Below are 25,230 nucleotides of genomic sequence, written 5' to 3'. Positions count from 1 at the left end.
AGTGCAAAATAAGACCATGTGGTGTTATTCCACAAAATATAAAAAGCAGAGTTATAATAGAACATAGCAGAATTCAGTTAGGTTAGAATAAATTATACACCAAATATCAGGTGTATGTTTTACGTATAATTAGTAACATTAGTTAGAGAATTTTTTAAATTCTGCTAGTAATAGTATATATATAGTTCCAGTTGTAGAAGATAGTGGTCTGGTGATTGTATAGATATATTCTGGTGGGGAGGGTATTATATAGTTTTTTCATATATTTTTTTATATATTTTTTTCACGTATTTTTTTACATGTTTTTTTATATGGTTTATTTCATATGTTTTTTTTTTAAATGTGCTTTCTTCATGTGTTCTTTTACACTTATGGGCTTATCATATCATATCATATCAGTTTGAAGGGAAGTATGCTGGTGTTATAGTATTTAAATTTAATTGATATATTGATAGTTTAATATATAGGTTTGAGATGTAAACCATATAAGCAAAATTATTGCTTTTATATTTTTTGATTTATATCACAGTATTAGTTTTCCACTGCTTGCTAGATGTTACAGTGTATGTTATAACAGAACAAAGCATGTGTTTGTGCCTTTAAATTTCGAAATAAGCTTGTCTGCTTACAGGAATATATATCTGGGCTTTTGCCTGATAACGATGCACACTGAGGACGCCTTGAGCGAAACCGGTCGCTGGTTTGTGTTTTTGTTGGGCAGGTGCTTAATAAACTTCTCACAACTTTGGCTTTTGGATTTATTTGGAGTGCTGGATGCTTTTTTGATACTGTGTATATATATATATATATATATATATATATATATATGTAAAACACAAACCCGAAATCCCAGTAAAATGTAAAAAATACAAAATCTCCCGAACAATGGTGAAGGATATGGCCAATGAATTAGAATTGTAGCAATAAACAAAGCGTCCAAGCTTAAAACAGAAAACTGAAGTTTTAATAAACGTAAGCGCTTTCGCGGTACATCCGCTTCATCAGACGTAGTAAAAACATACATCATTTCCCCTTTTAATATACAAACACTTTAAAAGAACTTACGTCATATCCTGGTTAAATAAAACATCATTGGCACAACCTAAAGTATCAAAATACAAAAGCTGGAACATAGCGTCTCTGAGCATAAAAATGTATATAAATCTGTTAAAATAATCACTTATAAAGCAAAATTGCAGAAACGCTGCCAACTAAACATAAATATTAAACATGTGAATGAATAAATGTGAGAGCCTCACATAACATCTAAAACGAATGAATAACACAGTATCAAAAATATCAACAAATCATATCAAAAAAGGCTTTCACATTAATCAGACAGAAGATCTAAAACGCAATCCATACACCCAATAAGCAACCCGCCGTGCGATAGCATGTAAAGATAGTACAACAGTTCGAAGAAAATTTTTTAAGGTAGTCATATAATAATTATTTAAGTGGTCTGGCTTTCAGTACAGGTTTCAGCGGCACACAATCATTTAAACCTCTACCACGGTGTGCTGCCAGCCTAAGTATCCACTTAACCTCAGATGCTTCTGTGGAGTTGACAAGATCACCACCCCTTAGGCTATCAGGTTGAGTGTATAGAACTTGAAACAGAAAAACATGTTGATCAAAAGTCAACATGTGTTTCGCTACAGCACTGTATGTCTCAGATGTATTAAAGCAATAGAGATGATCCCTAATTCGCTCCCTATGGGATCGATTAGTCTTACCAACATAGAACATGTAGCATTGTTGGCAACAAGCCACATAAACTCCGTTCCTAGTATTACAGTCTGACTTGCACCTCAGTTCCCATAAACGGCCATCATTGGGATTCCTAAAGAATCTAGAAGTATCAGCATATATACACTGAGGGCATAACCCACATTTCTTCGTCCCATATTCACAAACAGGGTTAATATCAGACGTCACGCGATGCAGATCTGGAAAGCATAACTGCTGTTTTAAATTCTTAAGATTACTAAAGACATAGCGTGGGCAATTCCCCACTATATTTTGTGTATGACCATTTACAGTAAGAATGTTCCAATTGTTCAGAATGACCTGCTGAACAAGAGGGACATTCTTGCCATACGGTAAAACTAACGGCAGCTGTAGAGACTGAAATGGTTTAAGAGATGGTAGACGGTCTACCTCTGTTTGTTCTATATTTAACAGCATTAGTACAAATAAAATCTATATTACCACGATTGTACCCTCTGTCTAGAAAACTTCCTTTCAGCCTTGCTAATTCAGATTGAAAACAACTTATCATCCGAACAAAGGCGAGAAATTCTAAGTGCTTGACCCTTGACAATATTGTCAAAGATTTTAGGTTGATGCATACTATCTGCAGAAAGAAATGAAGCTCTATGACATTGCTTCCTAAATACTTTTGTTTGAAGAGTGCCACCCTCACTATATAAAGTAACATCCAAATAGTTGATGGTTTCTGTTGAATGCTCCATCGTAAATCTAAGGAATCCTTCCAAGCTATTTATATGTTCAAAAAATGCTTCAAGGGCACCATCCGTGTCATGTCAAAGGAGAAAGAGGTCGTCGACAAAACATCTGTAGAAGACTATGTTGGAACGGTCAACATGACCTCTCTCTCTCCCAGGCTACCATAACCAAGTTGGCATAGGAATTGGCACAGCTGGTGCCCATGGCCACGCCAGTGGTTTGCCTATAGTATTTGTCAGCAAAGACAAAAAAAAAATATTCTTTAAGACCGTTTCTAACATCAGGCATAGCAAATCAGCCTCATTCACTGATAACGTCTCATACATCAACTTCTTAACCAGCTCTATACCGCTGTGATTCAGAATACAAGTGAATAAGGATGTTACATCCATAGTTACAAACCGTATGCCAACTATATTGTTAAGCTTGCTGACGAACTCATAGAGGTCCCCAAGGAAGTGACCAGAGTCTTTCAAGACATATGTAAAACGTGCTAGAACTTGCTTGAGTTTGTAGTCTAAATAAACCGAGAGGGGCTCAGTGAGCCAACCCGCACCTGCAACAGTCGGTCTAAAAGGGGGTGTGGTGGCATGTTTATGTATCTTGGGAAGCCCATTGATACAGGGTATCAAGGGAGACTCAACCCAAAAATATTCAAATAAGTCATTCGTTAACAATTCCAGAGATTTACATTCAACTAACATGTTGTGTATTGCATCAAAACATTTCTCAATATCCATATAAGTTACAGTATCATACGCATCTGTTCCCAACATAGCTAACATAGAGTCCATATTGAATTTTTTGTCCATTATAACTATAGAACCGCCTTTGTCGGCCGGTCGTATACTGATAGTGTCATTATCTTTCAAATTTGAAAGAGCTACAAATTCGTCTCTACTCAAATTGTCAATTAAATTGAGGGAGTCAGATTTAAAGTCTCGATAGAGGACCCTTTCCACAGCTGTAAGAAAAAGTTCTAAATCAGGTGAGAGGCGTGGATTTATTAGACTTTTTCTCTTAAAACAATGCTCACCTGTATTGATATTATCCTTAAAGAGAAGTTTAAGATTCACATTCCTGAGAAACATTCTAATGGCCAAAATAATATCACTGATATCAGCTTTCTTACTGGGGATGAAAGTCAAACCTTTGCTGAGTACAATAGATTCAGCATCAGTGAGTACATGATTAGAAATATTCCAGACTAGCGATTCTGTCCCCACCGCTGTCTCTGCGGATGGTCGTGATAGTCCGTGTTGGTCTCCCGCCACTTGGCAACCCTTGATGGTTCTTGTTCGATAGATCTCTTCTTGCCTGTGCGAATCGGAAGTGGAACATTGGGAAAATCCTGTTGTTCACCACTACGAAGTTTGTCCAGCTGAATCTTACGTCGTACCACAGTACTTGTTCGAGCTATTCCTTCATGCTCATTAATCAATGGTGTAGGGCGAGACTCAGCAGGGGTAAAGTATAAAGATGTAACAAGTTTAAGTGCAACTAAGTCTCCTTCAGGCTTATCAGAAACAGTAACATTTCCAATAGTCTCTTGGCCAATCAGTTCATTACATTCAGAAGTCTGACCAACCACATTCTTCACAGCATTAATTCCATTACCGGATGACATAGTAGGTTCAACAATCGTATTATGTACGCATTGAGTCACTGTCGATGTGCTTGCCTGTAGATTGATTTTCTGCCATTTAATTAATAAGTCTGTTTTTACTACGTCTGATGAAGTGGATGTACCGCGAAAGCGCTTACGTTTATTAAAACTTCAGTTTTCTGTTTTAAGCTTGGACGCTTTGTTTATTGCTACAATTCTAATTCATTGGCCATATCCTTCACCATTGTTTGAGAGATTTTGTATTTTCTACATTTTATTGGGATTTCGGGTTTGTGTTTTACACTCAGAGACTGTGTTTTTCGTGGAGGTATGGAAGTTACGACTGACAATAGTGTGTCGGGACTGAATAGTAAGAATGTTTCCTTGGGGTCTGTTGGTCCCTTGAAGAGCTTATTGAATGAAATTACCAACCCATTATTGTGTTTTGATGGGATACAAGTGCTTGACAATGAGGAGGTTGATGTTGACAGTGACATTTTGGTTAGACAACTAAAAAGAGATGTTGAAAATAATCTCTTTAAGTTTAAATGACTTCAATGCCAACGACATCACCTTGAAGCTAGTCTTCAGTGCAAAGTTATCCCCAGGGGGTCTTCGTATACTGAATATGCCGACCTATGGTAATACCTTTCCAGACTTATTAATTAAATGGCAGAAAATCAGTCTACAGGCAAGCACATCGTATATGGAGCTTCTTATTGATTATTTTAAACCTATAGAAATTGAACTATTGGATATGATCGGTGAACAACAGAAACAACTTGTTAGCCTAATAGGCAGCGACTCCAGTGATATTTTTCTGCAAGAACTGCTAGATAGGATCACCAGGTACGGCAATAATTTAATTATACAGAAGAGGAAGAAACTTTTAAGGGACAAGAAGGATTTTGATAATAACAATGTCTTTCTGTGGCCCAAAATTTCGGCATCTTCGTTACCGGTGAATACTAGGGCCACTTCGACAGTGACTCAATGCATACATAATACGATTGTTGAACCTACTATGTCATCTGGTAATGGAATTAATGCTGTGAAGAATGTGGTTGGTCAGACTTCTGAATGTAATGAACTGATTGGCCAAGAGACTATTGGAGATGTTACTGTTTCTGATAAGCCTGAAGGAGACTTAGTTGCACCTAAACTTGTTACATCTTTATACTTTACCCCTGCTGAGTCTCGCCCTACACCATTGATTAATGAGCATGAATGAATAGCTCGAACAAGTACTGTGGTACGACGTAAGATTCAGCTGGACAAACTTCGTAGTGGTGAACAACAGGATTTTCCCAATGTTCCACTTCCGATTCGCACAGGCAGGAAGAGATCTATCGAACAAGAACCGTCAAGGGGTGCCAAGCGGCAGGAGACCAACACGGACTATCACGACCATCCGCAGAGACAGCGGTGGGGACAGAATCGCTAGTCTGGAATATTTCTAATCATGTACTCACTGATGCTGAATCTATTGTACACAGCAAAGGTTTGACTTTCATCCCCAGTAAGAAAGCTGATATCAGTGATATTATTTTGGCTATTAGAATGTTTGTCAGGAATGTGAATCTTAAACTTCTCTTTAAAGATAATATCAATACAGGTGATCATTGTTTTAAGAGAAAAAGTCTAATAAATCCACGCCTCTCACCTGATTTAGAACTTTTTCTTACAGCTGTGGAAAGGGACCTCTATCGAAACTTTAAATCTGACTCCCTCAATTTAATTGACAATTTGAGTAGAGACGAATTTGTAGCTCTTTCAAATTTGAAAGATAATGACACTATCAGTATACGACCGGCCGACAAAGGCGGTTCTATAGTTATAATGGACAGAAAATTCTATATGGACTCTGTTAGCTATGTTGGGAACAGATGCATATGAGACTGTAACTTACATGGATATTGAGAAATGTTTTGATGCAATACACAACATGTTAGTTGAATGTAAATCTCTGGAATTGTTAACGAATGACTTATTTGAATATTTTTGGGTTGAGTCTCCCTTGATACCCTGTATCAATGGGCTTCCCAAGATACATAAACATGCCACCACACCCCCTTTAGACCCATTGCTGCAGGTGAGGGGTTGGCTCACTGAGCCCCTCTCGGTTTATTTAGACTACAAACTCAAGCAAGTTCTAGCACGTTTTACATATGTCTTGAAAGACTCCGGTCACTTCCTTGGGGACCTCTATGAGTTTGTCAGCAAGCTTAACAATATAGTTGGCATACGGTTTGTAACTATGGATGTAACATCCTTATTCACCTGTATTCCGAATCACAGTGGTATAGAGCTAGTTAAGAGGTTGATGTATGAGACGTCATCAGTGAATGAGGCTGATTTTCTATGCCTGTTAGAAACGGTCTTAGAGAATAATTTCTTTGTCTTTGCTGACAAATACTATAGGCAAACCACTGGCGTGGCTATGGGCACCAACTGTGCCAATTCCTATGCCAATTTGGTTATGGTAGCCTGGCAGAGAGAGGTCATGTTGACTTGTTCCAACATAGTCTTTTACAGACGTTTTGTCGACGACCTCTTTCTCCTTTGGCATGGCACGGATGGTGCCCTTGAAGCATTTTTTGAACATATAAATAGCTTGGAAGGATTCCTTAGATTTACGATGGAGCATTCAACAGAAACCATCAACTATTTGGATGTTACTTTATATAGTGAGGGTGGCACTCTTCAAACAAAAGTATTCAGGAAGCAATGTCAGAGCTTCATTTCTTTCTGCAGATAGTATGCATCAACCTAAAATCTTTGACAATATTGTCAAGGGTCAAGCACTTAGAATTTCTCGCCTTTGTTCGGATGATAAGTTGTTTCAATCTGAATTAGCAAGGCTGAAATGAAGTTTTCTAGAGAGAGGCTACAGTCGTGGTAATATAGATTTTATTTGTACTAATGCTGTTAAATATAGAACAAACAGAGGTAGACCGTATTATTCTGATTATAGTCTACCATCTCTTAAACCATTTCAGTCTCTACAGCTGCCGTTAGTTTTACCGTATGGCAAGAATGTCCCTCTTGTTCAGCAGGTCATTCTGAACAATTGGAACATTCTTACTGCAAATGGTCATACACAAAATATAGTGGGGAATTGCCCACACTATGTCTTTAGTAATCTTAAGAATTTAAAACAGCAGTGATGCTTTCCAGATCTGCGTCGCATGACGTCTGATATTAACCCCGTTTGTGAATATGGGACGAAGAAATGTGGGTTATGCCCTCAGTGTATATATGTTGATACTTCTAGATTCTTTAGGAATCCCAATGATGGCCGTTTATGGGAACTGAGGTGTAAGTCAGACTGTAATACTAGGAATGTAGTTTATGTGGCTTGTTGCCAACAATGCTACATGTTCTATGTTGGTAAGACTAATCGATCCCATAGGGAGCGAATTAGGGATCATCTCTATTGCTTTAATAGATCTGAGACATACAGTGCTGTAGCGAAACACATGTTGACTTTTTATCAACATGTTTTTCTGTTTCAAGTTCTATACACTCAACCTGATAGCCTAAAGGGTGGTGATCTTGTCAACTCCACAGAAGCATCTGAGGTTAAGTGGATACTTAGGCTGGCGGCACACCGTGGTAGAGGTTTAAATGATTGTGTGCCGCTGAAACCTGTACTGAAAGCCAGACCACTTAAATAATTATTATATGACTATCTTAAAAAATTTTCTTCGAACTGTTGTACTATCTTTACATGCTATCTTACGAAGTGGGTTGCTTATTGGGTGTATGGATTGCGTTTTAGATCTTCTGTCTGATTAATATGAAAGCCTTTTTTGATATGATTTGTTGATATTTTTGATACTGTGTTATTTATTTGTTATGTGAGGCTCTCACATTTATTCATTCATATGTTTAATATTTATGTTTAGTTGGCAGCGTTTCTGCAATTTTGCTTTATAAGTGATTATTTTAACATATTTATATACATTTTTACGCTCAGAGACGCTATGTTTTAGCTTTTGTGCCGTGATACTTTAGGTTGTGTCAGTAATGTTTTATTTAACTAGGATATGACGTAAGTTCTTTTTAAAGTGTCTGTATATAAAAGGGGAAATGATGTATGTCTTTATTACGTCTGAAGCGGATGTACCGCGAAAGCGCTTACGTTTATTAAAACTTCAGTTTCCTATTTCAAGTTTGGACACCTTGTTTATTGCTACAATTCTGATTCATTGGCTATATCCTTCACTATTGTTTGGGAGATTTTGTATTTTCTATATGTATGTATATATATATATTTATATATAATGTGTGTGTGTGTGTGTGTGTGTATATATATATATATATATATATATATATATATATATATATATATATATATATATAATGTGTGTGTATATATATATATATATATATATATATATATATATATATATATATATATATATATATAGATATATGTGTGTGTATGTGTAAAAAACATTAGTTACACAGCTTTAAAACGTAATATCCCATCAAATTAGGTAGCCCCAATCTACATTGCTGTAGAGGAAAAGCACTTTAGACTATTTTAAATCTGCTCACTTCTCATTATTTTGCTACTTGTATCTCATTATCCATACTGGTGAGTAGAAGCTTTCAGACTTCCATTTTTTAATTATTTTCTGTGTGGTTTCCTCTCATGTCTTTAGCTTCCACACTTTGTATAACCAGGTGCAGTAGTTTTGTGTGTCCCCATAAATATGTTGAGCTGTCTCATGCATAGGTTCATAGTTTGCAGTTATAGTTTCTGTTTCATCTTTGTTTTATATCAAAAATATATGTGAAACTGTTTCAAAATGTTCTACAACCCCAAGATATTTTGTAATGGATTTGTCAAATACAGTGTTATGTCTGCAAACAGTGATGGCTTTTCTTGGATACCACAGAGCTATATTCTTGAATATTTGAGATTCTTACTTTCCTTGCTAATGGCTGCAAATAGAAAGCCAGTAGTAAACGGGAAAGTGCACTTCCCAGCCTAATTTCTTTATTCAAGCTCAACTTGTCATTGATGTACTGATGAAGTCCCAGCAGACCATGTTGGGTGCTTTATGCCCATTCATCTCACCAGCAGTAATGTTTTTATGCTTTAATTCTCTCTGGATCATCATTGTTTTAATATTATCAAATGTTTATCTCCTCCCAACCTCCCAAAAATTGATCCATGTCTGTCAATCTTTTTTTTTTCCTCAGGAAGGGAAAGGTTTTTATTCCAGGATGTTCCCAAGAAAGGAAGGCACCTAAAGACCCATTCTGGACCTTTCTCAGCTTTCTGATTTTGTCCCTTCAAATCCTGTTCCCTCTTCTTGTTCCCCAAGCCTGGACCTCAAGGATGTCTACCTTTGCATCACCATCCATCCCCTTTTCAGGAAGTTTTTACTTTTCTCTGTTTCTTCCTTGCATTTTCAGTTCTGTGCTTTGCCCTTTGACCTGTCTACTGCTTCAAAGGTATTCACCAAATGCCTTGCTCCTGTTACTACCTTCTGTGGGGTGAGAAGGTTCATATCTTTCCTTATCTAGATGCTCATTCAGGCTTTGTCTCCTGAGGTTCTTCTTCTGCACTCTGGTTTACTGTTTCTGTTACATAGCCTGGGGTTTACCATAAATTTTCAGAAATCAGTCCTGGTTGCTTCTCAGGATCATGTTTTTCTTGATTGCAGGATCCAGACCATTCCCATGCTGGCATCTCTGCCTTCACCCAAGGACCCTCTCTGTGATCACCTTCTTTGTCTCATCTTCCTCTGACTTCAGTCGCAGCCATGGATTTTCCCAGGCTTCTATGATTCATGGTGTTCACCATTCCTATGCTGCCTCCAGCTAGGCTTCATATGAAATCATTGCATTGGTTCCTCAAATCAGTGTGGCTTCAACACCGTCATCCAGTAGATTTCCTAGTTCTCTTTCTTGCATGTCTGAAACATGAGCTTCAGTGGTGGATTCATCAGCTTTCTCTCAGCCCAGGATTTGCTTTCCAGTCCATCTCAGGAATTCTTTTCAGATGCCTTGGACAGGGGGTGGGGAACCTCCTTCGGCTTTCTCAAGGTCCAGGCTCTCTGGCTTCCCCATCAGAAGTAAGATCTCATCAACTTCACTGAAATAAGAGCTCTCCTTTTAGCTCATATGGCTTTTTCATTCCCTGTTTCTTCCAGGGCGCCTCAACATTTTCACAGACAATACCACAGTGATGTGTATAGAAACAGGCAAGGGAAGACACAGTCCTACTTTTTATGCAGACTCCCTTTCAGGTCTGGGATCTAGCTATGCATTATCAATTGACTCTTCAGGCTGTCTGTATTCCTTCAGAGAGAAATATAGTGGCAGACTTTTTGAGCAGGTCCAATACACAGGCTCATGAATGAATGCTTAGCAGATATGTTTCTGGACATTACCCATTGGTGGGGTGTTACATAGGCAGAGCTTGATTTTTTTTTTTTTTTTTTTGCCTCCCAGACAACTTCCTCTTTCCTATGCCAGAGTCCTGAGCCCTCTGTCTTGGAAGGTAGACACCCTATTGTCTGCAAGATGAATCCTTCGAAGTGGATAGTTCTCTATGCCTTCCCTCCCCTTCCTCTGATTGAGAGTCCTGCTCAAGATCAAGCAAGTACCCCCCCCCCCCAAAAAAAAAAAAATCTTGCTGGTGACTTCTGTTTGGCCCAGATGGCATTGATTCCCCTTTCTCATTCACTTAGCCAGAGGCAATCCTCACAAGTTACCTTACCTGGGTGGATCTTCTCACACAAGTTTGGTCAGGGGGGATCTCCTATCCTTCCTCACTAGTCCACTCTTCAACTGACACTATGGGTGACAAGGTTTTGATCCCTTTTAGGCGCCTCTTTTCTGAGGATGTGCTTAGAGTTCTACAGAAAGCTGGAAAATCCACTACCAGGAAATCATATTTGTCCAAATGGAAGGGATTATTTGTCTGGTGCCTCTCTCATAACTAGGATCCCTTTTCAATGTGAATCCATCTAGTTCTTTCTTATTTGTGTGAATTGCTCCATGCTGGGTTGGCATATTCTTCAACTCACTTAGCTGTTTCTGCTGGTCTTCCATTGACTCCTCTTCTAGCTTCTAGGTATGAGATTAAACAATTTCTTAAAAGCGTCCTTCATATCCGGCCTCCCAGGAAGCCTATTCAACCTTCCTGGGACCTCAGTTTTTTTCTTGAACAATTGATTCAGGATCCTTTTGAGCCTGCAGTCTCAATTTCCTTGCAATATTGTACTTGGAAGACTGTTCTTTTGGCCTTTACTTCAGCTAAGAGAGTATTTGAACTCCATGCTCTTATGGCTGTTCCTCCTTTCTTAGTTTTTCATAGGGACAGGGAGTCACTTTGTACTAATCCTTCTTTTGTCCCCAAGGAGACCAATAATTTCTCTTTTAATTAGTCTATTAATTTACCCTCCTTTTTTTCCTACTCTGCAGTCTGCTATTGAGAAGGCATTTCACACCTTGGATTTGCATAGCTCAGATATTATTTGGATAAGACTAAGGCTATTTACAAATCTGAACAACTTTTCATTTTCTTTCATCCCAGGTCTTTGGGTTTAGCAGTTTCGAAACCACCCATACCCTCCTGGATCTCTAAGGCTATTTCTTTTTGTTATTCTTTTCATGGTAAATGTCTTTCTGCCTCTGCAAAGGCTCATTCTACCAGACCTGCTGCTTCCTCTGGTGCCTTTTTCAAAGGACTGGACACCAGTTCCATCCTTGAGGGTGCTACTTGGAGCTCTAAACTTCACTAAACATTACAAGTTGGATGTTCTTTCCAGAGCAAGAACTGTCTTTGACAGAGCCAGCCTGCATGGGTTTCTAGAGGGCTTTTCTGCACCTTCTTTTTCCCACGTTTCCACCTGAGCTTTTGTACCATCTCTTATGTAAACTTATTTTGGATGCACATATTCTTCTTAGTCCTTAGAGACAGTTTGTTCCTCCTGGGGCTTTTCAGTTCTGAGAAGTTTACATCCTTGTGTCACCTTTATGCCCTTTGCCTTGTACGGGGAGCATATTCATGACGTACATCTGTAAATTCCAAAGGGTTTGGTATACTGGCTAGACTTTGTGCTACCCTTGGCAGGAGATCCCTTTTGTAAAGAATACTGTAACAGTGAAAAGACAGACATCTGTTGTTATGGTAAGATTTTACACAACTGAGCTTTATTTTGCTTGTCATAGGGTCCCTGATGTTTGTTGCCTGGGTCATTCACTGAGTTGTTGTACTGTGGGAATATCAGAAATAGGTGCTTGATGTTGATCTTTCTAAACTCATGAATGTTATCCGAATGCTCACTCTTTGTTTTCCCCCCTCGCACTCTGCAAAAGTTCTTCTTGATCTATAAGCTGCTACATCTTCTGCAGCAATTAACTTTTCACAGACCTTCTAATAAATGCTGTTTACCATTATCCCCTATTTCTGCTATAGTTTTAAAATCCATTTTCATTTTGTCCCATACACAAGCCCATCATTCTGATAAGATTTCTGTCTTTCCCAGTAACTCACACATTTTACCTGTTACATAGTCCTTATTATTCCTCTGTTTTTCAACCAATTGTAGGAAAGCACCAGTTTCTCTGTTTTCTTATTCTGTGCCCTTAACCCATTCACTCCAATGGAACCCAGGAAGTTTGCACTGTAACGTCCAGTGGGCAGAGCCTAAGCTTTTTGATGAAATCAGATTGTCCTCACATTTCATATGCTCATATCTCTTGAACCATAGGGGTTACTAAAGAAGTGTGAATGGCAGACTGTTCAACACAAACTATTTTTATAGTGGTAGGTTCTAGATCAGGGGTGTCCAACCTTTTCAGTTGCAAGGGCCGCATTGACTCAACGGAAATGGTCTGGGGGCAAACGGCAAGTGAGGACCAAAAAAAAAAAAAGGTCTCACATTAACTGAAGAGCAAAAAAAACCACAGGTTTATGCGGACTAATGTGGCTGTATTTTAGGTTAATTTGAACAATAAATAAATTAATAAATATAAATAAATTAATAAATGCATAATATTTGCCCTAAAATTCAATATCTCATTCTTAAACAGAGAAGTGATAAAGGACAACTGTGTGCTGCACAGAACTGAAAATGCAAACTTCACAACCATACTGAGTATTCAAACACAATGTCTAAAGGTGTTCTGATCAACAAATCCACATTTGTATATTTTTACACTTTTAAACAAGACCAATGGTAGCAATTTGAGAAAGTGTGTAGATAAAAAAGGCATTATTTTTACCCACATCTCCTATCTGGAGACACAAAAAAAGAAACCAGTAACAACTTCAATTGTATTAAAAGCACCCCAGTTATCCCAACATTAAAGATTCCTTTGCCGACCAATTCTAGGTATATGGAATATTAGGAAGTCCGCCAGTCATTCAGCACAGAATACTTTCTGTCAATACAAACACCACTGCATAACATAAGACTATTCTCTTATTCTTTACTAAACTGTATGAAGATATATTGGGGGAAAAAAAACTTGAATAAACAAACCCAAAGTGAAAAGCAATGTACTTATCTCACTGGTGCTTACTTGTCCTGGCTGGCCATGAAATATTTATGGTGAAACTAGAAGCTGTCAGGAGACAGAACTGTAATCCTTAAATGTATATGGGTGGATCTATTATTCTAGAGAAGCCTTTCAATATTACACAATAAAAACTCAGACAGAAAGAGCATTCAATTTAAACACTGTTCAGAGTTCAACCAAATTATAACACATTAATACATGTAACACATAAAATATACGTTTTGGAGTACTTTTCAAATGCTTTGCATTCACCAAGTCCCTATTACCATAGTAATATAAATGGGAAAAATATAGAACAGAAGCTAGGAAAATTCATTAACAAAGCACATTTGATGGGACATTATCTCCAGATCATAATAGCAATCCTTACCCAGGGTCTTCATTTTCTAGTCTAGAATAAGCAGTTGTTGAAAACACAATGAAAGGTAGACTACAGAGTACTGCAACTGCCATATATTTTTATTTATTTATCCTTTTTTGACCCAGTTAGTCCCACTAGACTAGTGGACTCTTTTCAGGGAAGACTCAAGGTGATATTTATACTATTATGCACTCAAGGCATGTCACACTCAGTACAACTTATACCAGGGCTGTCCAGCTTTTCGTGACAGGGGGACTACTTACTGCATTTTGCAAAGCTTGGGGGGCACATTAATATTACCAAAGGTTTTTCTCTTTTATATGCATGCCTCACTCCAAGAACTGTAGTATTTCATAATCAAGTTCCAAGAGAGTACAGAGGAGTGTATCAGTTTTATGAGCCTTGTGCAAGCAGTCACATTAACTAGTCATTCACAACACTTGAAGTTACACAATGATTTTAGTCAGAAATGTTTTATAAAGTGTTTTTGCTATAAATGTGCAAATCCAGTTGAAATTATTTTGCATTACCAAAAACTGTTCTCGACCTTATTAAAATTCACAAAAAGTAGCACCTTCAAAGGTAGCTCCGAACATGCAGAAAGCAAACTATGAAGCACTAACTAACAGGTTTTATAAGGATTTGTCCTTTGACAAAGAAATCTGGACAAAGCCATGAATAAAAGTGGGACAAAGGCCCAAAAATAGGGATAATTTTTAAATATTGTTCTTACAAACTTGGAAAGTGGATAGAATAACAGGTTTTGCATTAGCACAAATTATCTGAATTATATGAGATTTGAAATTCAAATGTCTGTCATTATTTTCTAACTTCAGTCTTGATTTGCTGCTAATTTGCCAGAAAACTACTGTTTTATAAAAAACATAGCAAAATTATGAGGCCAGAATCTGGATATTCTGCAAAAATCTGTACAGTTGAGAGGTATGAGGATGCTAAGAATCATGCCTCTCTCCCCATGTGACTTGCCTGCAACATACAAATCAGTTAGCATCAATACAAAGCAAGGAGAACAGAGGGCCAAGAAACAAGTCATAAGCACATTAAAGTGTAGTTAATAAGCGAGTGAAAGCTAATTAAGATAGTGAAGATATACTGCTGAACGATTCCATTGTAGTACAAGGGAACTATTGAGTAATTCAATTACTTTATCTTCCAGTGAAGACCAACAAAAACAATTATTTCTTGTTCTCATAATTTGGTATATCACAATTTTAATCGGAATTGTATTTTTAGTTCAGAACAAACCACTACTAAATAAACACTTTTCATTTGAAGTGCCACTTCATTACACCGAATCTCATATAGACTATGAATGACCGTGATGTTTTCTACAGTGCTTGTTTCTCAACTTTGGGGATGTATCCTGCTGTTGTTCCTGTTTTATAGCAGTTGTACTTCCTCAGAGAGCTGCTGCATCACTTCTGTCTGGTTCTGCTTAATAAGACAGTACAGAGATCTATAACAGTAATCCCCCAAAGCCATTGTATTACTCTATTTCCAACAGGAACATTTAACTTTCCAGTAGGTTGACTGAAAAACTGGTAAAATACACCTAGCATTTACTAGAAATCTATAGCAACACATAGATTCTTGGCGAGCTGAGCCTTCATCTTGTAACTTACCTTTGTTGTAGTGTAGTCGGTGTACACAACAAAATAAACTAAAAAATAATAAATCCTCTCTCTACGCTACGATCTCGCTCCTTCCTGCAGCTTTCCTTTATAAAAAAATCGCCCGAACTGTGTTTTTGCGCATGCGCATACCAGCGGAAAGACGCTGGTATGGAAAAACGAAAAAGAAAGTTGGCGATGTGCAGAAGAGCAAAATCCACGGGGACGCAGTAAACACACGGAAAAAAATTGAAATTAAATTTAAATTTAAGGGTCGCGGGCCGCATGGAAGAGCTCTGAGGGCCGCATGCTGGCCACGGGTTGGACACTCCTGTTCTAGATCTTAAATTGGATTCTGTAAGTCAAAATAAATGCTCTATTAAGTTTATAATACTTTTGTAAACAACTTGTAATCTCTCAGCAGCCACTCAGGTTGTACACATACTGTCAACTCCATTTTGTTTGTCCAGTTGATAGCCTTCATATAGGGATAAGCAGTTCTTTCTGGGCTACTTGGTTATTGAGATATTTAGAAAATCATAACATTTATGACAATATAAACACACATTATATGAACAGCAGTTTATATCTCCCTACCTGCACTAACAGAGGTCAGATGTCAGTATGTGTGTGTTTGTCATTATGTAAACACTAAGATGCCATCTTTTAATATGTTTTATGTAGCAAAATTTTGGAATTATTAATGCAATTGTTTGATGACTAGAAGCATCAGTAGGATGTAACTGTAGAAACACTTGGAGGTGGCACTTTGCTGTAATGTGTCAACTTAGTCATCGTAGATGCATGGTCAGATATTTTTAATGGAGGAGTCTCAAAGCTGTCAGTCAGATGGACATACTCCTGTGATATGCAATTTCTATCAAGTATAACTTGATTTTATCTTGTGGAATAAAACGTAAGTTCAGTCTGAACTGCTACCACTGAAGGGACTTCATCCAAATGCTTTCATGTATGTCTTTAAAAATGTACTCACTCTTCTTACAGTTTTCCTTCTAACCATCCGGATGCATCTTCACTATTACAGACTATATTCCAGTCACGACTAATAAGTAATGTACACTACTGAAAACATATTTCTTCTCCCAAAATTTTCATGAGTTCATAAGCAGTCATCTGAGGGGGATCATAGATAACTTGATAAAGTAATCTTGTTTCTGTGTCATAAATTGATTGTTATTGTTGTCTACTACTATTGGGAGTCCATATCAGTCTTTCCTTTTTCCTTTATCCCTGATATTCTGCTAATATCCTTCTGGAAGCCCTTTCTTTATCATGTTCAAAAGTACATTTCTTCCCAGATTCATATCTTGCAGCATTCCTATTTGCACTCTACTCTTCCTAATTTAATTCAGTGCTATTTACTTGATTGGCATCTTTAAGGTCATTTACATTCTGTGTTAAAATTTGGGGACATAGCCATTCTATTGTGGGACTGTAGTAACCTGGGTCCTTAGATGGTTTGCTGTTATGTGGAGTGATGAGAGTTAGTCCTCCATTCCTTGGCATGAAGCCTGTTTGAAGACTATAGTTAAATAGTGATGTGGCAGTCATGTAACTTTAGTTGACTGTATCTCCTCCTTGTCCTCTGCCTCTCCCACTTCTTCCTTCTACTTATCTTAAAACATTCTCTTACCGCGCAGTACTAATCCTCCATTTCCTGCTTTTCTCTCCTTCTACCAAGTTTTTCAAGCTCTGTGTTTCACAGTGCTGTAGATGCTGCTGCTATGAATTAATGATACTCTGTTTAAATGCTGTATGTTTGATTACTTATGCTTCATTTGATTACCTGTATACCTCTGTTTACTGTGTTCTTTATGTAATGTTTTCTTCCAGTGGTTTTAAATTTTGTGTATTTGTTGATTACTTGTATAGACCTCTGTTTACGGTTTTCTTTGTGATGTTGGAATTTTTCTGGAGCTTTTCTATTTATTTATTTATTTATTTATTTATTTATTTATTTCAGTTTGATGACCGGGGAGGTCCACTGGGCTCAGGAGCCCATCTTCAGTGGAGGCCCGGGGAGAAAAGCTCCACATTACATAATAATATCAAAGATAAAACAAAAGAAAAAACAAAAGATAAAATTAAATTCGGTTCAAAGATACAGATACATGAAGATGCAGCAGTCAGCCTAAGTGATAAGAATACTGGTAGATTGTGAATCAGAGACATTAAGAGGTATAGTATTTACATAAACATATGAGTTGTGTATTGACATATTGACATATGAGTCATATATTGACTTGGTTGGTTACAAAGGTTACATAGAGTCTGAGTCATTGTTATGGCAGAGTAGTAGAACAAGCATAAATGTTAGGGAAGGGTATAAAGGGAGAGCAAACTATTTACAATACATACATATATACACATGACAACAGTAGACAGAAAGTAAATCCAGGAACAAAGTTGATGGTAGTAGGAATTAGTATAGAAATACAGTTAGTGTGTGTGGAGTAAAAGTCTAGGTGGGAAAAGTGCAGTTGCACTTCCACCTAGAGAACAAGTAGGAATGGAGTAGAGTTTTGAAGTTGTCAGAATTTTCTGTCATTCGTAAAGAAGGAGAGAGAGAGTTCCACTGACTAAGGAAAAAGATAGAGGTACTGCCTGGCAGGTCAGCTTGGTTTATCGACAGTGAGTAGGTTTACGTGAGCACATCTAAGTGGCCTGTTACCGGTGTATGGTTGTAGAATGTTGGATAGTGCAGGGCTTTTAGTGGGGTTAAATAATAGCCTGTGGGCAGTGGTAAGTTATGGCAGTCTAGAAGGTTGGGAAGTTCTAGCCAGTTTAGTGAGCCGGAGTGCAGAGCAATGGTGGGAGAAGTGTTTGGCTTTGATGGCTTAATTTGAAATTTTATTATAACAACTTTCCATTTTTGAGGAGATGGAGGCAGATAAGTTGGTTAATAGAGGGGCACCATATAATAGTGATGGAAGAAGATAGGGAGTGGCGAGGGTTTGAGTAGAAGAAGGAGAGAGATAGTGGATGTTTCTATATAACAGGCCTAATTTTGATGTGTTTTCTTGATGTTGAGATGAATATGTATGTCAAATTTTAGGTTTTCATCTATAGTGACCCCAAGGAGTTTGGCATAGGGAACAATTTCTATGGTTGCGTTATTGTGGCTTCTAATTTGGAAGGACTGTTTGTCAAGAGGGAAGGATTTTGAGGGGGGGAAGAGTAGTATTTTGGATTTGTTAGCATTTAAAGCTAGGTGGTTTTGGAGCATCCAGTTCTCAGTGGTGGAGAAGGCAGTTTGGGTGTGTGCTAGAAGTTCAGGGAGGTTGGTGGCACAGCAGATTAAAGTGGAGTCATGGTATTGTACGATTTTGGTGTTTGGGATGGCAGAGTGGAAGTCGTTGATAAAGATGTTGAAAAGCAAGGGGCCAAGAATGGAACCTTGGGGAACTCCAGTGGGGGTAGGAAGGAAGTTAGGGGTACCTTTCCTCCATTTTACAACTTGAGATCTACTGGAAAGGTAACTTGAGAACCAGGATAGTATATTGTGTGAGAGGTTGAGGTTAGCTAGGTGGCTAAGGAGATGAGAATGGGAGACAGTGTCGAAAGCCTTAGAGAGATCTAGTAGGACTGTTGATACTATTTTACCAGTGTCACTGGCACAATTGACTATATCAAGGAATGAAAGTAGAGCAGTTATAGTGCTATGGCCAGGACGGAAACCATGTTGGGTGTGTGAGAGAGGAGGTGGTTTTCAGTAAGGAAAAGCATTAGCTGAATGTGAATGCATTTTTCCAGTATTTTAGAAATTGGGGAGAGGATGGCTATGGGGCGAAAGTTTGAGGTATTGTTATTTATACCTCCTTTATGGAGAGGGTGTATAAAGGCAGCATGCCACAGGTTGGGGACATATGATTCCTGTATGGATCTGTTGATTAGGATGCTAATGAGGGGGGCGATTCCATCAGCGGCAATTTGTAAGAATTTAGATGGGATGTTATCTGGGGCATTAGAGCAAGGTTTCAGTTTGCTGAGAAGTTTTTTTATATATGAGGTAGAGACTGGATTGAGTTGAAAAGTGGGGGGAGGGTTGGGTTTGGAGCCTGGGGTAGAGTGACTGAACTGTGAGGATGGGTTATTAGGGAAGGACTTATTTAGTTCAGCTATAGAATTAATAAAGGAGGAGTTGAAAAGAGTGGCAATTTCTGGGTCGGACTTGGTAGTGTCAGGGCAGGGATTATTTTTGGTGCCTGGTTTGAGAAGTGAATTAATGGACTTCCAGAATTTTTGGGGGGTTTTAGAGTGGTTGGCTTGGAGAGTCATAAAATAGGATTTTTTGTCTTTGGATATATGCCTTTTATTAAGGTTGCGGAGTTGCTTATATTGAGTTAGGGTCTTTGGTTGTTTATTGTGCTGAGATAATTTCCAGCATTTATCTCTCTGTTGCATGAGTTTTTTGGTTTCCCTAGTTAACCATGATGCAGATTTGGATTTGATTCTTATAGTTAGAGGTGGTGCATGGGAATTAAGTACATTTAGGAAAGTAGAGTTAAAGGCCTCGACGGCGCTGTTGAGTGGTAAAGTCTTTAGATTGTTCCAGTTAGTTTGTTTAAGAGTATTAGAGAAGGTTAGAGGATTGAAGTTTGTTAGGTTGTGGGTATGTAGATATTGGTGCTGGAGGGGAGGAGACTGGGTTGTTCGGTGGATGAAGGCAGGCTGGTGGTCACTAAAAGTGTCGGGGAGGATTCCAGAGTCCAGGATGTTGTTAGGGTGGGTAGCTAGGATCCAGTCAAGTGTAGATCCTGGAGGATTGATCTTGTTGGGTCTAGTGATAGAGTTGGTTAATTGAGTGAAGTTGAAAAGATTGATAGCTATGGCTGCTTATGGTTATTAATTTTGTTCCAATCTATATTAACATCTCCTAAGATGTAGGTCTCTAGGTTAATATTAGTTGAGGCCCATTGGAGGATTTCTTCAAGGGTGGTAGTTTTGTTACCTGGGGGAATATAAAGGGATATAAAGCAGATACTTTTATGAATATTCGTTTGTAGTAAACCTATGACTAGTTCTGCATTATTAAACTGTGGAATGGGGTTTGGATATGGAATAATGAGGAGTATATTGGAGAATATCAAGGCTACTCCTCCACCTTTTCTGTTTGTTATCAGATCAAAGGGCTTGAAAGCCAGGGGGTAGGATTTCTGAGTCAGAGATGGTAGGTTTTAGCCAAGTCTCAGAGATGGTTACAATGTCTGGAAGGTTGTGGTTAAGCCAGGTATGGAAAAGAGTCGATTTATTTCTTAGACTTTGGGCATTGAGAGTAACTATTTTTAGGCTTTTAAGATTAGTGGGTTTGGCACATTTTGGGGGGATGAGATTGTTAGTGGTGCTAGGTCCAGGGTTTGGGTGGATATCACCTGATAGAAATAGGTGGAAGAAAAAGGGAGATAGTAGGAGATTTAGCTTACCTTTAGACTGTCGTGCACAGTAGATCAGAGCTTTAGGGAAGTAATGCTTTGTAGAGGTGGGTAAGATATTTGGTTTAATGTAGTGGAGAGGATTGGGCTGTAGTAAAGAGGATGATATGGTATGGAAATGAGTTGTGGCGGGGTTAGAAGGTGGAATAGGAGTTGAATGATGGGACAGAAAAGAGGGGGGAAGAGGAGAGGAAGTATAGGAGGTAGTAAAGTACAGTGGAATTAGAATTAAGAGGGTGATTAAAGGGATTTGTAGTGTGAAGGAGGAGAATACATAATGTAATGGGTTAAGTAAGAAAGATAGGGAAGTATGGGAAGTTTAGTGTAGGTAGGGTAAAAGAGAGCGAGAGAGAGAAAGCAGGGGTGTAAGTGTAGTTTGTGTGTGGAGTGGTTTTAATTAGTGGGAGGATAGGAGGAAGTAAGTGTAGGGAGTGGCCTATAATTGATGGGAGGAGTGGAGAAGGGTGAGAAGGCCTGTAATTGGTGTGAATACAGAGGGGAGGAGTTTACTGGAGAGATAAATCTATGGGCAGTGGGGGTGGGTGAGATTTGGGAGTAGGGTAGGGGAACTGAGTGAGCCCACAGGGCGAACGGAGCGGGTAGAGACAAGATAGTGGAACAGCTCAGGATTAACAATCAGTAGATTGCTGATTTCTCAGGTAGGTGAGAGTGCAGGTGAGTAGAGAATAATAAGTAAAGTAGTAATGTTCAGAGGAGGAAAGTGGTGGTTACACAAGAGCAAAGGATGTGTGAGGAGAAGATAAGAACAAGGTATGGACAGCAGAAAGTAATAGAAGAAATATATAGGATAGCAGGAGCAGGGTATAGGCAGCAAATGTAGAAAATGTGAGTTGTAGGATAGTAGGGTAGGATAATGGATGGGACTGGATGAGGGGGCCACCTAGTGGGCAGGGAATTAATACAGTAGACGTAAGTATCTGGGAAAGGCTGGTCAAGGGCTAGATACTAACTATGAGTCAGCTAAAGGAGGCAACAAAAGAGGGAGTAAGGGTCTGTAATCTAATACTGAGTACAGAGAAGGGTATGGCTGCTGGCAGTGTTGGCTAGGAGCTAACAGTTATAAGCTACAACACATAATACTATTAAATGTCAGCTTTTCTGCCAGTATTAGGAGAACACATACTTTCTTCCTTCCTTTCTTGGCAGAGCACAGGGATGAGACCGCAGGTGATATGGAAGGGTCCTGAGATGCCAGATACTCAAATTCTTAGCCTCAAGTGGAAGGAAGGCAGCTGGAGAGCAGGGAATACTGAGGGAGGGAGAGAAAAGAAACAATTGACCTTAGTAGGTAGTACAGACAGTATAACAAAGCAAAATGTCAAAATACAGCATTAATGAGTTCATTCAGCATTGCTAGATGAAGTACAGGAAAAGGTACAATCAGAGCAACAACAGTACAGTCATTCAACAGAGCAAGAAGCCAAGGGAACACTTTGTATAAGTATGTATTGCTTTGGTACATTTACAATTCAAAGCATCGTAAAGGTAAAAACAGACTCGGGTATACTGTGTTTTAGGGTATATAACAGTGATTTATGGCATTCATACTGTACACTGTACACATTAGCAGAAGTGATATATTAAACTCTTTAAAGAAATAAATTATTGTTGTGCTCTATATACAGTATAAGAGAAAAAAACTAACATAAACTTTCTAGCGAGGTAGGGATTTGTGCCAGCAAATAAATAATTAAATTAGGTTATATCAATTGAGAAGCATATAATTGAGTTGTAAATGTTTATAATAATTCAGCGCTGATGCTACAATAACTGTAAGTCGTCCGCTATGTATAAATATGTCCAAGTCTCATCTTTTGGTTATATTACGGCATCAGATTGCCAGAAGCTACCTCGTATAGTAATGGTACAAGAGTGAGGTCATCCACACATACCATAAGCGTGTTGTATTTCTGGCTGTTCCGCTAATAAAATAGCTGCAAACGATGTGAAAATACTTCAACTTTATTGGCATGGTAGCTTAGAGGGGCTAATGAGATTAATCGCTGCATGCAAAAACATTACTCAAGCAGAGAACATGAGCTAGCCTGGGTCTGTCCCAATTGGATAAGTGTAGTATTACATTAGAAGTTAGTAACCACACTGCGTAGGTACTAGGTAAACAAAATATCGTTCTAGTCCGCACATGTAATCAAAGCACATATTGAGAAAAATAGTTCTCATTATGTTAGAACAAGGGGTAGAGTAGAGGGGTAAAAAGTAGGGCCATCCAAAGTCTAAGGCCAGAAGGATACAGCAGTACAAAATCCTATGCAGTGGGCTTTGAATTAATGAATTCAAATGCACTTTAACTTCAGGATACTGTTACCGGCTACGTCAAGTAGTCCCTGAACGCTCTGTTTGATAGAGCAGTCGCAAGTGGTCAAATTGAATTGCAGCACAAGCCCTCACTAAAATAATGCTCAGGTTGTGGATAGGTAGTGCAGTCGCAAGTGGGCAATCGAGTGTGCAGCACAAGCCCTCACTAGAACAAACGGGCAGTGCAAACAAGCATTTATTGGAGAGTATAGAGGCAAATTCCCAGGGCTGCTTGGGGACGCCAATAGCAGCTCCACGGGGAAAACGCTAAGCAGTTAATGCACTAAAGGTGCAAGCAGCCATCACAAAAGTTACAATAGTCTTGTATTATAATACTTAAAAAATAGGGTAATCTCAAAAACGATTATGTAAAGCAAACAACTGGAGCTGTTGCAAGTGGGCAGTCAGTGTGCGGTATAAGCCCTCACTATGATAACGGGCATGGCTGCAATTTTGTATTTGAAAGTACCGCGGCAGACACTCAGGGTTGCAAGAGAACGCCTATAGCACTTCCATGTGGAAAACATGTAAAACAATTAGTGCGTAGAAGGTACAAAGTCAGCCATTACAAAGTGATAAAATAGCCTCTCGAAATGGAAAAGCTTAAGAAATAACAGGGATATTTTCAAAAATAGCGTGTGAATCGCTCAGTTAGCCAAACAACAGTGAAATACACAGTAGAATACTTCACGCATAAGAAAACGCGGGAAACGCCAGTTGTGGAGCGCACAGCAGCCAGGAATGTCCTAGGTATTAAAGATGGCTACCTAAACAGGGCAACTAGTAGGATATAGAATTAGAGAGGAAGTGCCGAGTGTAGATAGGGGAGGTGGGAAAGCGGTAAAACAGGTAAGAGTGGGGAGGGACTACAAAATACAAAGACAGGAAGAGGCACTACTGCCGTAATTTGTCATCTGCTGGGCAGAATTAGCTTCGACCAGCCAGATCTATCCCAGCAAACAAATCTTCGGTAAATAAACAGTACAACACCTTCGTGATTGATCACTGCTGGTAGCTCAAGCTATGCTAAGTTATATCCTGCTTTGGATATGGTAATAGTCAGCTAGAAGCCAGATTCAAAACAGAAATGAAATCTTCCCACGCCGAAACAATTCAAGCTGAGTTGACTAAGACATGTTTACGCCAAACCTTCAGAGCTTCCTGGTACAAAACAGCATTCCTGTGGGCTTTTTGGAGGATCTATAGCAGGTTTGTGCTCTTCCTACTGCTAGAGCCGATAAGTTTCCTTTGGGGAAAACCTTCTGTATATTCTTAATATTTTAAATACTTTTCCTATTGTGGCAAGTGTGTCCTGGGGCTATAAGTATGTATTTTTATTTTCTGGCACTTGACTTGCTGTAATTTTTAATGAGCACTTTTGCAGAAATGAAAAGCTGCCGAACATTTTAAAGTGCTATTTTTCTGTGGAGAAATTGTCAAAATAAATGCTGGGGCTGTAGCGTAATAGTACTTTTATTACATTTATATTGGTGCCACTTATGAAGAATTTTAAAATTTTTTCTGGGCTTGTGCCGTATGTTGAGTTCTAGTAAAGACCTGCAACACTATTTTGACCATGGAAAAGCTACCGTCCTTTGTCAGCCCTTCCATAAATAAGAAGAAAAGTTAACTAAATAACCTTAGCCACCACAGCAGGCGCAGTATTCTGTCTCAGCTGTAGGTGAGTGACTTCAAGGTGGGCAAAGGACCCACAGAATCACCTATCTTTTTTGGCAACTCCTCTGTTGTTGCCCAATAAACGGAGTGGGGAAGACGCCTCTTGTATGAAGAGGGAACCTCTGGAACGGAAATGGAAGTTGCTCC

At 38.7% G+C, this 25,230-nt stretch overlaps 1 protein-coding gene across 1 annotated transcript in view; it reads left to right on the top strand.

Annotated features, from left to right (window-relative positions):
- PAXX (PAXX non-homologous end joining factor) overlaps positions 1–25,230 on the top strand; it is a 244,519-nt gene that overhangs the window by 217,372 nt on the left and 1,917 nt on the right. The window lies entirely within an intron of this gene.

The sequence above is a fragment of the Protopterus annectens genome, chromosome 16.part0, assembly GCF_019279795.1.
Source record: "Protopterus annectens isolate FY-2018-M chromosome 16.part0, PAN1.0, whole genome shotgun sequence".
Classification (NCBI taxonomy): Eukaryota; Metazoa; Chordata; order Ceratodontiformes; family Protopteridae; genus Protopterus; species Protopterus annectens.
The sequence above is the reverse complement of the archived record's forward strand: the minus strand, read 5'-3'. Positions and strand labels throughout refer to the sequence as shown.